The sequence below is a fragment of the Triticum urartu genome, chromosome 3A, assembly GCF_056163025.1.
Source record: "Triticum urartu cultivar PI428250 chromosome 3A, HENAU_Tu73, whole genome shotgun sequence".
In the NCBI taxonomy this organism is placed as follows: Eukaryota; Viridiplantae; Streptophyta; class Magnoliopsida; order Poales; family Poaceae; genus Triticum; species Triticum urartu.
Genome location: NC_141875.1, coordinates 682,526,507 through 682,538,118, shown reverse-complemented (window position 1 = coordinate 682,538,118; position 11,612 = coordinate 682,526,507).

The window sequence follows — 11,612 nt, the reverse complement described above, 5'->3', positions numbered from 1 at the left end:
AAGAATAGAGGAGAAGATCTCCTCTATTCTTTCTTCTCCTCTTTTTTTCTTCTTCCTCTTCTTTTTTTATCCTCTTCTTCCTCTCATGTTCGATAGGATCGCCGAGGGGTCGGGAGGTTGCGTAGTGTCTCAGGATTCAACAAAACCATGTCTTCATCATTAGGCGAAAGTAACATGTGCATGATGGTACGAAGCTCTTCAAATTTGTTCTGGAACGGACTCCCAGATAGGATAATCCGCCTTTTGGTACAAAGTTCAGCAAGAGCCTTCCGAATATCGCTATTTGGAAGGCCTTTGCTGAATTGGTACCAAAAGGCGGATTATTCTATCCGGGACTCCATTCCAAAACAACTTTGCAGAACTTCGTACCAACATGCCCTGGTTACTTCCGGCTAATGATGAAGGCATGGATTTCTTCAATACTTTGACACTAGGAGAAGAAGAAAGGAATAGCTAGAGGAGAAGATCGAAGAAAAAAAAGAAGAAAAAAAAGAGGAAACCCTAAATAGCTAGCAAGTATCGTGGGTGTGAGATACATGTGGCCTTCGGTGTCGGACACTACATCCACGTCCCACAAGTGACGTGGGCGTCGAAGCCCGCGCCACTTGTGCGATGTGGATGTAGTGTCCGACACCGACGGTACATGTATCTCACACCGACGATACTTTCTATTTAGGGTTTCTCCTCTACCGCTCGGCGACCCTCTCGACGACCCTCGTTCCCGATAAAATAAAGAGGAAGAAGAAGAAGAAAAAAGAAGAGAAGAAAGAATAGAGGAGAAGACTTCCTCTTCTTCCTCTCCTCTTCTTCCCCTTCTTCCTCGCCTCTCTCATGAATGTCCGGCGTTCTCGATCCCCCCCCCACGTGTCGAAGGAAAAAAAGAAGAAAAAAAGAGGAGAAGAAGAAATGAATAGAGGAGAAAAGAGAAAATAGAATATATATTCTATTTTTCTCTTCTTCTCCTCTATTCCTTTCTTCTTCTCCTCTTCTTTTTCTTCTTTTTTCTTCTTCTTATTTATTTCTCCTCGTCCTCTCCCCTCTCGGCGACCCTAGACCCCCTCTCGACCCTCGACCCCTAGGCAACCGTCGACCCCCTCTCGACCCTCGACCCCTTCCTCTTCTTTTTTATCCTCTTCTTCCTCTCATGTTTTTCCCCGATAACATTTTTTTCTCCGAGATAGTTAGTGTTCCCGAGTGAACCGGAGGGGGACATTGGTCATATTTTCTATGAATGTTCTATATACATACATCCATCGATATCATTCCATACATACATATACATCTACATTATATATGAACAAAAAAATATCAAAATTCATCATACATACATGCATCTACAGTATATATGAACAAAAATTATAAACTTTCTCCCCAACTCATACATACATACATACATACATCTACATCATATCAATATATTGCAAATTTGGAGCAGGGAAGGAAGGAGAGGATGGGCTACCTCTCCCGGAGGGATCGGGGAGGAGACGCGGGCGGCCGGCGTCGGGGGCGACGGCGACGAGGACGGGCTCGGGGTCGGCGAGGGCGAGGGCGACGGCGGGGCGCGCTCGGCGGAGCTCGGGCCGGGGGCGCGCGCGGCAGGAGCTCGGCGGCTCGGGGACGACGGAGCTCGAGGGCGAGGGCGAGGGCGAGGGCGGGGCGGCTCGGGGTCGGCGACGACGGCGAGGCAGGGCGCGCTCGGGGGCGTGGCAGGGGCAACGGCGGCGACGGCGAGGCGAGCAGAGGGGCAGCCTGGCGGCGATCGAAGAAACTGTACCAAAATTTTCACAAGTGTGGCTTATATAGACGGAGCATTGGTCCCGGTTGGTGGCACCAACCGTGACCATTGCCCCCTTTAGTCCCGGTTCGAGCCACCAACCAGGACCAAAGGCCTCTTTTCGGCAGCCCAAAGGGCGGGAAGCGAAGGCCATTGGTCCCGGTTGGTGGCACCAACCGGGACTAAAGGGGGGCAATGGTCACGGCTGGTGCCACCAACCGGGACCAATGCCACCTTTAGTCCCGGTTGGAGCCACCAACCGGGACCAATGCCCTTGTGCTGCCCTGCGCCCAAAAGTTTAGTCCCACATCGCTAGTTGACAGCGCCCAACACCAGTTTATAAGCTCTGCTGCCTCCTCCCTCTCGAACTCCTCTGAACTGCAGGCCTATGGGCCTAATTTGACAATGCTTTGCCTGTGGGCCTATTGGGCCTTCTGCGGGCCTGAATCCTGGCCCATGTAGGGTTTCTAGTCGTATTCAGGCCGTGGAGGCCCAGTAGGTGGCATTTTTTTTGGTTTTTTCTTTTTTATTTCTACATTTTTTTGGTTTTTTATTTTTTTATTTCTACTTAAAACTAAATACTTATATTTTTTTAGTGATTTCTTTTTGCTTTTAGGTCACAAAAATTATAAACTTTCTGTTAGTGCCATTAGTTTTAAATTTTAAATAGTTTAAATTTGAATTTTTAAAAATTTGTGTGAATCACTAGTTTATGAATAACTTTACTATAAAATTAGAATTTTTTTTTCTATTTATTTTTTATTTCTACTTACAACTAAGTACTTATAGTTTTTTAGTGATTTCTTTTTGCTTTTAGGTCACAAAAATTATAAACTTTCTGTTAGTGCCATTAGTTTTAAATTTTAAATAGTTTAAATTTGAATTTTTAAAAATTTGTGTGAATCACTAGTTTATGAATAACTTTACTATAAAATTAGAATTTTTTTCTTCTTTGCTATTTATTTTTTATTTATACTTACAATTAAATACTTATAGTTTGATTTTAGGTCACACAAATTATATTCTTTTTGCTATTGAAGAATATTATAGTTTTATTTTAGTTGATCATAAAATAATATTTTAATTGATTGTTTTTATTTTCATAAAAGTTTTGTAGTTCATTCTGTTTGCTATTAATTCATTCTTTGAGCTAAATGACTCTGAAATTGGAAAGCATTTCAAAATGAACTCTGAAAAGGTTGAAAGTTGGCATGGTATCATCATTTCACCCACATAGCATGTTCCAAAAAGTAGAGAGGGTTACGACAAAAACTTGATGCACTTCGTGTACAAAATGGACAATCACTTTCGAAGTATCAAAGTTTCGAACCATAAGACATGAAAGCATTTCAAATGAACTCTGAAAAAGTTGAAAGTTGGGATGGTATCATAATTTCACCCACATAGCATTTGCTTATTGCGGGAGAAAGTCTTCACTTTTTCTTCGCTTGTGTCATTTGCTTATTGCGCCGTAACCATGGATAATCTTCATTGTTTATCAGGATGCTTGCGTCAGCCTTGACATTGAAGGGAGGAATTTCATGAAACTTTTCATAATCTTCAGACATGTTTGTCTTGCCGTCCACTCCCAGGATGTCCCTTTTTCCTGAAAGAACTATGTGGCGCTTTGGCTCATCGTATGATGTATTCGCTTCCTTATCTTTTCTTTTTCTCGGTTTGGTAGACATGCCCTTCACATAGATAACCTGTGCCACATCATTGGCTAGGACGAACGGTTCGTCAGTGTACCCAAGATTTTTCAGATCCACTGTTGTCATTCCGTACTGTGGGTCTACCTGTACCCCGCCGCCTAACAGATTGACCCATTTGCACTTAAACAAAGGGACCTTAAAATCAGGTCCGTAGTCAAGTTCCCATATGTCCACTATGTAACCATAATATGTGTCCTTTCCGCTCTCGGTTGCTGCATCAAAGTGGACACCGCTGTTTTGGTTGGTGCTCTTTTGATCTTGGGCGATCGTGTAAAATGTATTCCCATTTATCTCGTATCCTTTGTAAGTCAATACAGTCAAAGATGGTCCCTTGGACAACAAGTACAACTCATCACAAACAGTGTTGTTACCTCTGAGACGTGTTTCCAACCAACTGCTGAAAGTCCTGATGTGTTCACATGTAATCCAGTCGTCGCACTGCTCCGGGTGTTTGGAGCGCAGACTGTTCTTGTGTTCATCGACATACGGGGTCACCAAGGTAGAGTTCTGTAGAACTGTGTAGTGTGCTTGAGACCAAGAATATCCGTCCCTGCATATTATTGAGTCTCTTCCCAGAGTGCCTTTTCCAGTCAGTCTCCCCTCATACCGCGATTTAGGGAAACCTATCTTGTTAAGGCCAGGAATGAAGTCAACACAAAACCCAATAACATCCTCTGTTTGATGGCCCATGGAGATGCTTCCTTCTGGCCTAGCGCGGTTACGGACATATTTCTTTAGGACTCCCATGAACCTCTCAAAAGGGAACATATTGTGTAGAAATACGGGCCCCAGGATGACAATCTCGTCGACTAGATGAACTAGGACGTGCGTCATGATATTGAAGAAGGATGGTGGGAACACCAGCTCGAAACTGACAAGACATTGCGCCACATCACTCCTTAGCCTTGGTACGATTTCTGGATCGATCACCTTCTGAGAGATTGCATTGAGGAATGCACATAGCTTCACAATGGCTAATCGAACGTTTTCCGGTAGAAGCCCCCTCAATGCAACCGGAAGCAGTTGTGTCATAATCACGTGGCAGTCATGAGACTTTAGGTTCTGAAACTTTTTCTCTGGCATATTTATTATTCCCTTTATATTCGACGAGAAGCCAGTCGTGACCTTCATACTGAGCAGGCATTCAAAGAAGATTTCTTTCTCTTCTTTCGTAAGAGCGTAGCTGGCAGGACCTTTATACTGCTTCGGAGGCATGCCGTATTTTTCATGCAAACGTTGCAGGTCCTCTCGTGCCTCGGGTGTATCTTTTGTCTTCCCATACACGCCCAAGAAGCCTAGCAGGTTCACGCAAAGGTTCTTCATCACGTGCATCACGTCGATTGAGGAGCGGACCTCTAGGTCTTTCCAGTAGGGTAGGTCCCAAAATATAGATTTCTTCTTCCACATGGGTGCGTGTCCCTCAGCGTCATTCGGAACAGCTAGTCCACCGGGACCCTTTCCAAAGATTACGTAGTGTAAATCATTGACCATAGCAAGCACGTGAACACCGGTGCGCATGGCGGGCTTCTTCCGGTGATCTGCCTCGCCTTTGAAATGCTTGCCTTTCTTTCGACATTGATGGTTGGTCGGAAGAAATCGACGATGGCCCAGGTACACATTCTTCCTGCATTTGTCCAGGTATATACTTTCAGTGTCATCTAAACAGTGCGTGCATGCGTGGTATCCTTTGTTTGTCTGTCCTGAAAGGTTACTGAGAGCGGGCCAATCATTGATGGTCACGAACAGCAACACCTTAAGGTTAAATTCCTCCTGTCTGTGCTCATCCCACGTACGTACACCGTTTCCATTCCACAGCTGTAAAAGTTCTTCAACTAATGGCCTTAGGTACACATCAATTTCGTTGCCGGGTTGCTTAGGGCCTTGGATGAGAACTGGCATCATAATGAACTTCCGCTTCATGCACATCCAAGGAGGAAGGTTATACATACATAGAGTCACGGGCCAGGTGCTGTGATTGCTGCTCTGCTCCCCGAAAGGATTAATGCCATCCGCGCTTAAAGCAAACCATACATTCCTTGGGTCCTTTGCAAACTCATCCCAGTACTTTCTCTCGATTTTTCTCCACTGCGACCCGTCAGCGGGTGCTCTCAACTTCCCATCTTTCTTTCGGTTCTCACTGTGCCATCGCATCAACTTGGCATGCTCTTCGTTTCTGAACAGACGTTTCAACCGTGGTATTATAGGAGCATACCACATCACCTTCGCAGGAACCCTCTTCCTGAGGGGCTCGCCGTCAACATCACCAGGGTCATCTCGTCTGATCTTATACCGCAACGCACCGCATACCGGGCATGCGTTCAGATCCTTGTATGCACCGCGGTAGAGGATGCAGTCATTAGGGCATGCATGTATCTTCTCCACCTCCAATCCTAGAGGGCATACGACCTTCTTTGCTGCGTATGTACTGTCGGGCAATTCGTTATCGTTTGGAAGCTTCTTCTTCAATATTTTCAGTAGCTTCTCAAATCCTTTGTCAGCCACAGCATTCTCTGCCTTCCACTGCAGCAATTCCAGTACGGTACCGAGCTTTGTGTTGCCATCTTCGCAATTGGGGTATAACCCTTTTTTGTGATCCTCTAACATGCGATCGAACTTCAGCTTCTCCTTTTGACTAATGCATTGCGTCCTTGCATCGACAATGACCCGGCGGAGATCATCATCATCGGGCACATCGTCTGGTTCCTCTTGATCTTCGGCAGCTTCACCCGTGGCAGCATCATTGGGCACATCGTCTGGTTCCTCTTGATCTTCACCAGCTCCCCCCGTTGCAGCATCACCGTATTCAGGGGGCACATAGTTGTCATCGTACTCTTCTTCTTCGCCGTCTTCCATCATAACCCCTATTTCTCCGTGCCTCGTCCAAACATTATAGTGTGGCATGAAACCCTTGTAAATCAGGTGGGAGTGAAGGATTTTCCGGTTAGAGTAAGACCTCGTATTCCCACATTCAGTGCATGGACAACACATAAAACCATTCTGCTTGTTTGCCTCAGCCGCATCGAGAAACTCATGCACGCCCTTAATGTACTCGCGGGTGTGTCTGTCACCGTACATCCATTGCCGGTTCATCTGCGTGCATTATATATAATTAAGTGTCCAAATTAATAGAAGTTCATCATCACATTAAAACCAAAGTGCATACATAGTTCTCATCTAACAACATATAGCTCTCCAGAGCATCTAATTAATTAAACCATACATTGAAACTATGTAAAACATTTCAATGCGAAAACAAATGCGATCATAATCGCAACCAAGGTAACAATTGATCCAACGGCATAATGATACCAAGCCTCGGTATGAATGGCATATTTTCTAATCTTTCTAATCTTCAAGCGCATTGCATCCATCTTGATCTTGTGATCATCGACGACATCCACAACATGCAACTCCAATATCATCTTCTCCTCCTCAATTTTTTTTATTTTTTCCTTCAACAAATTGTTTTCTTCTTCAACTAAATTTAACCTCTCGACAATAGGGTCGGTTGGCATTTCCGATTCACATACATCCTAGATAAATAAAATCTATGTCACGTTGGTCGGCATAATTTTCATAAACAATAAATGAACCAATAGTTCTGAAGATAATATACATACCAAATCCGAATCATAGACAGGACGAGGGCCGACGGGGGCGGATACCAAAACCATCGCACTATATAAGATGCAATAATAAATGTAAGAAAATGATACAAGTATCTATCTAAACAGACAAGTAAGAATATTTTTCCTTTCAGAAAGAAGATAGGAACAAGAGGCTCACCACGGTGGTGTCGGTGATGAGATCAGCGCGGGTGATCGACGGCGGTGAAGACGGGGACGGGGCGTGACGGACCGCTAAATCTAGACAAATCTCGAGGAAAATGGAGCTTGGAGGTCGAGCTTCGAGAGGAGAAAGTTTAAGTAGTGTGGCTCGTGCATTCCATCGAACACCTCATGTGCATAGGAGGTGAGCTAGAGCACCACAAACCCCTCCCCTCGCCGGCCAGAGAAAAACAGAGCACTGGAGTGCTCTGTTCGCGGGCGAGGGTATATATAGGCACCTCATTGGTCCCGGTTTGTGGCAAGAACCGGGACTAAAGGGGAGCCTTTGGTCCCGGTTCAGGCCACCAACCGGGACCAATGGTGGTGGGCCAGGAGCGAGGCCCATTGGTCCCGGTTCGTCCCACCAACCGGGACCAAAAGGTCCAGACGAACCGGGACCAATGGCCCACGTGGCCCGGCCGGCCCCCTGGGCTCACGAACCGGGACCAATGCCCACATTAGTCCCGGTTCTACACTGAACCGGGACTAATGGGCTGAGCCGGCCTGGACCATAGCCCTGTTTTCTACTAGTGTTGGCGTAGGAAATTGTTATATCATCACTAATGTCTGAATTAGAATTTAGGATACCCGTCTTGCAAACAGAATAATCAGTTTCTCTATTTCCATCAACAAAAAGTAAACACAATCCATCACAGTGTAACTGCAACTATCAACACAAGGCCATAATTTTCTTTGATTCTGCATCCAGATTGAACTATAGATTTATTAGCAAAAAAGGCAGCATCTAAAAAAACAAATATTGTACCAGAACATGCAATTTGTAGAACTTGATACCATGGAAATAAAGTATAGTGCAATGGAAATAATAATAAACTTGATCAAGAAATTTTTGATTAGCACGGTACTTGTAAGATATTACGACTGGACCACTACTGAACTACTACCAAGATTCCAAAACACATATACCAATGCGGCGGTGCTGCTGCTTCTCGCCGGCAGGGGGTGCGCGGTGGAGCTGCCCGTGCTCGCCGGCACAGTGCAAGGCGGAGCTGCTGCTGCTCGCCGGTGCAGGGGAGGGAGCGGGGCGTTGACTTACGCATGCGGGCCAGGTCTATCATAAACGCGTTTAAAATGGATGAATCGGTTGATTTACACACATGGTAGTTTTTAGTCACAAATTAGCAAAAAAAGTGGTACTTTTCAGGACAAAATCGTAAAGTGGTAGTTTGTAGGCACGGTTCCATGAATTGTGGTAGTTTTTGGTTAAATACTCATGCAAAACACACACACACACAGACACACTCAAAGGGAAATTTGGAGATTGTTAGCAAATCCATTGAGAGTAGCATTGTTACATATGCAAATCATCGTACTAATTAGAAGAGCATAACCTGCGACCTGCGCCTCCTCGGTCACTACATTGAGCCCAGTCTTCTTGGCAGTTGCCTCGGCCTTGGCAGCATGCAGCCCCTGCCCCTGGTGTGTCCACGATGGTTGGGACGATTCAGTCCGTGGTGCCAATCCTTGTGAACTGCCAAGTTTCAGTACCAGTGCAAAACAAGAGTAAATATTCACGTCAACCTAGTGCAAGCTGCTACCTGGCATTTGCAGCTGCCATTCAGAAAAATGTGTGTGACAAAATGGTTTTATAAGATCTTATGCAATTTCCCTATGAAAGCTCTAATGCAAACACATTAATTACACATATCTGATATGCTTGTAAAGTATAAATGATTAACTTATAATCATGGTTGCCATCTTGAAAAGAAGATCTCGCATATGGGCTGACACATTTTAAACACAATATTACAATCTCCATCACAACGGTTCAGAGATGAATGGTAGGCATAGAAAAGTAACTGAAAATTTCTACAACTCACATCTGACGAAACTTGATAGTCAAAACTTTTGACCAACAGAATAAATACATGGACCAGTGTGCAGCACATATAGTAATTAAACATGGGGCAAAATGTCAATCTAACCTATGCAGTTTAATTCTACGCCAATGTGACATCAGTGATTAGAAACTATACTCATAACATTACGTTTCAGGGAATAAGAGGCGGAGGAGGCACATATATTCAACCAGCTGCTCCTGTGCAGATGAGTGCTGGCCGGCGACGCTCGAGCGAGGTTGGCCTCTCGGGTTTTAGACGGCCGCATGCGAGATCAAGGCGCTAGCACAGCGACGTGATTCAGAGGTCAAGACACCGGCCTGGTTGGTCATGTAGCCGTTTGTTGTGGCTGTAGAGATCGGGTGGCCAGCGACACCACAATGCGCTGTACTTTGCACGCTTCCATGATTCGAGTACGGTAGGCTTGGAGATGGTTCCCTTGAGCCGAAGGCGCTGCAACACCATGGTGCGTAGGGTTAGCGTAAGAGGAAAGTACACCAAAGCACGTCCCATCTTCTATCTAACTCAAAGCAAAGAGGAAACAAAAATCTGGGACATTGGTAAACAAGGTAAAACATGAAGATATATCAGCTAGAATCTGTACCTCCATATTAGGACAGTGGTAAACAAGGTAAAGCATGAAGATATATCAGCTAGAATCTGTACCTCCACATTGCAGCAAAAAATAGCAACAAACAACGTATAACAGGAAGACTTGTTAGAAGTTCTACCTCCGCATCGAGATGCTTACAAAAGACTCGTCAATGGAAGTGACAAAATCAGGGACCCATGTCAAGCATGGTGATTGCGCATAAGTAACACAATCAAGTAAAGAGAAATTCAAACAAAATGCTATGCTAGTTTAGGAGTCTTCCGCCACTAATTTCCAAATTACATTGGATATCAAATAGAACAGTTTCTATTTGACTAAGCCCCTCCTTCACTGGAGGCTTACCATATCATATCTACATGCTAAAAACTAAACCAAAACAATTCTCTGCAATATATACTGTTGGTGAAGATGATCAAAATAATCTGCAGTAGAACAAAATTGAATTTCACCATTCTAGACAGAACCAAAATTAAAAAGATATGTTGTTTATAATTTATTAAAAGATCTGATGTCATCTGTCCCCAATTCTAGACAGAACCAAAATATATACTGGTGATGGGCATATCTGTCCCCAATTAACAGATTCAAATTATTGCCAGTGCTAGGACCAAATGCAAGGGCCAATTCATGCCAGTAGCTGTGAATTAAAAAAGAAAAAGAAATAGTACCAGCTGCAAATACTCCAGGAATAAAGGGGCAACCATGGCATCGTACAAGATTTATCTACAGAGATTATAGACTTACAGGAAGGGGATATACGGAGAGGAACCTATCAAGGTAGTTGACAGACAAGGCCATAGTCAACGACAAGGAATTTGCAGATTTAATCAGCTATCACGGCACCATATATACATCAAGACGATATCTGCTGCAGTCCAATGAGAAGATCGCCAATAAAATTGATTAGAAGGGCATCTTCTAAATCCGGCCCATCACATATCAGTACCATGCTAGAGAGGAACGTTTTGAATAAAATCAAGATGCGTGGGCTCACCATCCAAATCCAATATATGGCGTCCCTCCAGACGGTGGCCAAATCCAGCCCCCTGAGTCGCCGTCACGCTACGAAGAAGTGGAACCTGAAGCAATGGACGGAAGAATCAGAGCTGCATGTGGCCGGCTGGTTCAGGGGACGCGGCGGGCGCGGGTGTAGGGCCGTGCGCGGGCGCGGCCGCAAGGCTGGTGTCGGGGCAGGTTCCATCTCCTGGACTCTGGGGATCTCGCAGGATGGATGCCACACTATGAGCGGCAACAATCGCGATGGTGATCGTGCAGGGAGGCGACGATGTGGTGCAGTGCGGCGAGGTCGCCGTGCAGGCAGGGGACGTTGGTGGTGGGCGGCGTCTCGCACCAGGCCGCCGTCGTGCCAGACGGTGAGGTCGAGGTCGTGGAGTTTTTTTGGAACTGGGAGGTCCTGAAGTTGCCTTAGTTTGCGATCAGATTTCCGTGATTGCAGGGGACGTGGGAATGGTAGTTCCAATATTACATCTTAGGTGAAGCATGGTCAGTCATTGAAAATTGTTAAGTGTACCCCATAAAAATATTAGATCAATGGTGGCTGTTAGATTGAGAAGTGTGGGTCTAATCGTGTGGTGTTGATTGGTTCGTGTGAATTGTGGGACTAATTGCAGGATGCATTTAAGAAAGTTTTGTTTGATTGTTTAATAGTAATGTAGACTAGCACATAGCACATTTGCTCGTGCGTTGCAACGGGAGACTCTGGATCGGCACAACCTTTTCCGAACACCTTGGAGGGTTGCTCGTCCATTATTAGGAGCTTTATGAGTGTGGCCGAGTCTGAAAATCGCATGCTCCTCCGGTCCCTAG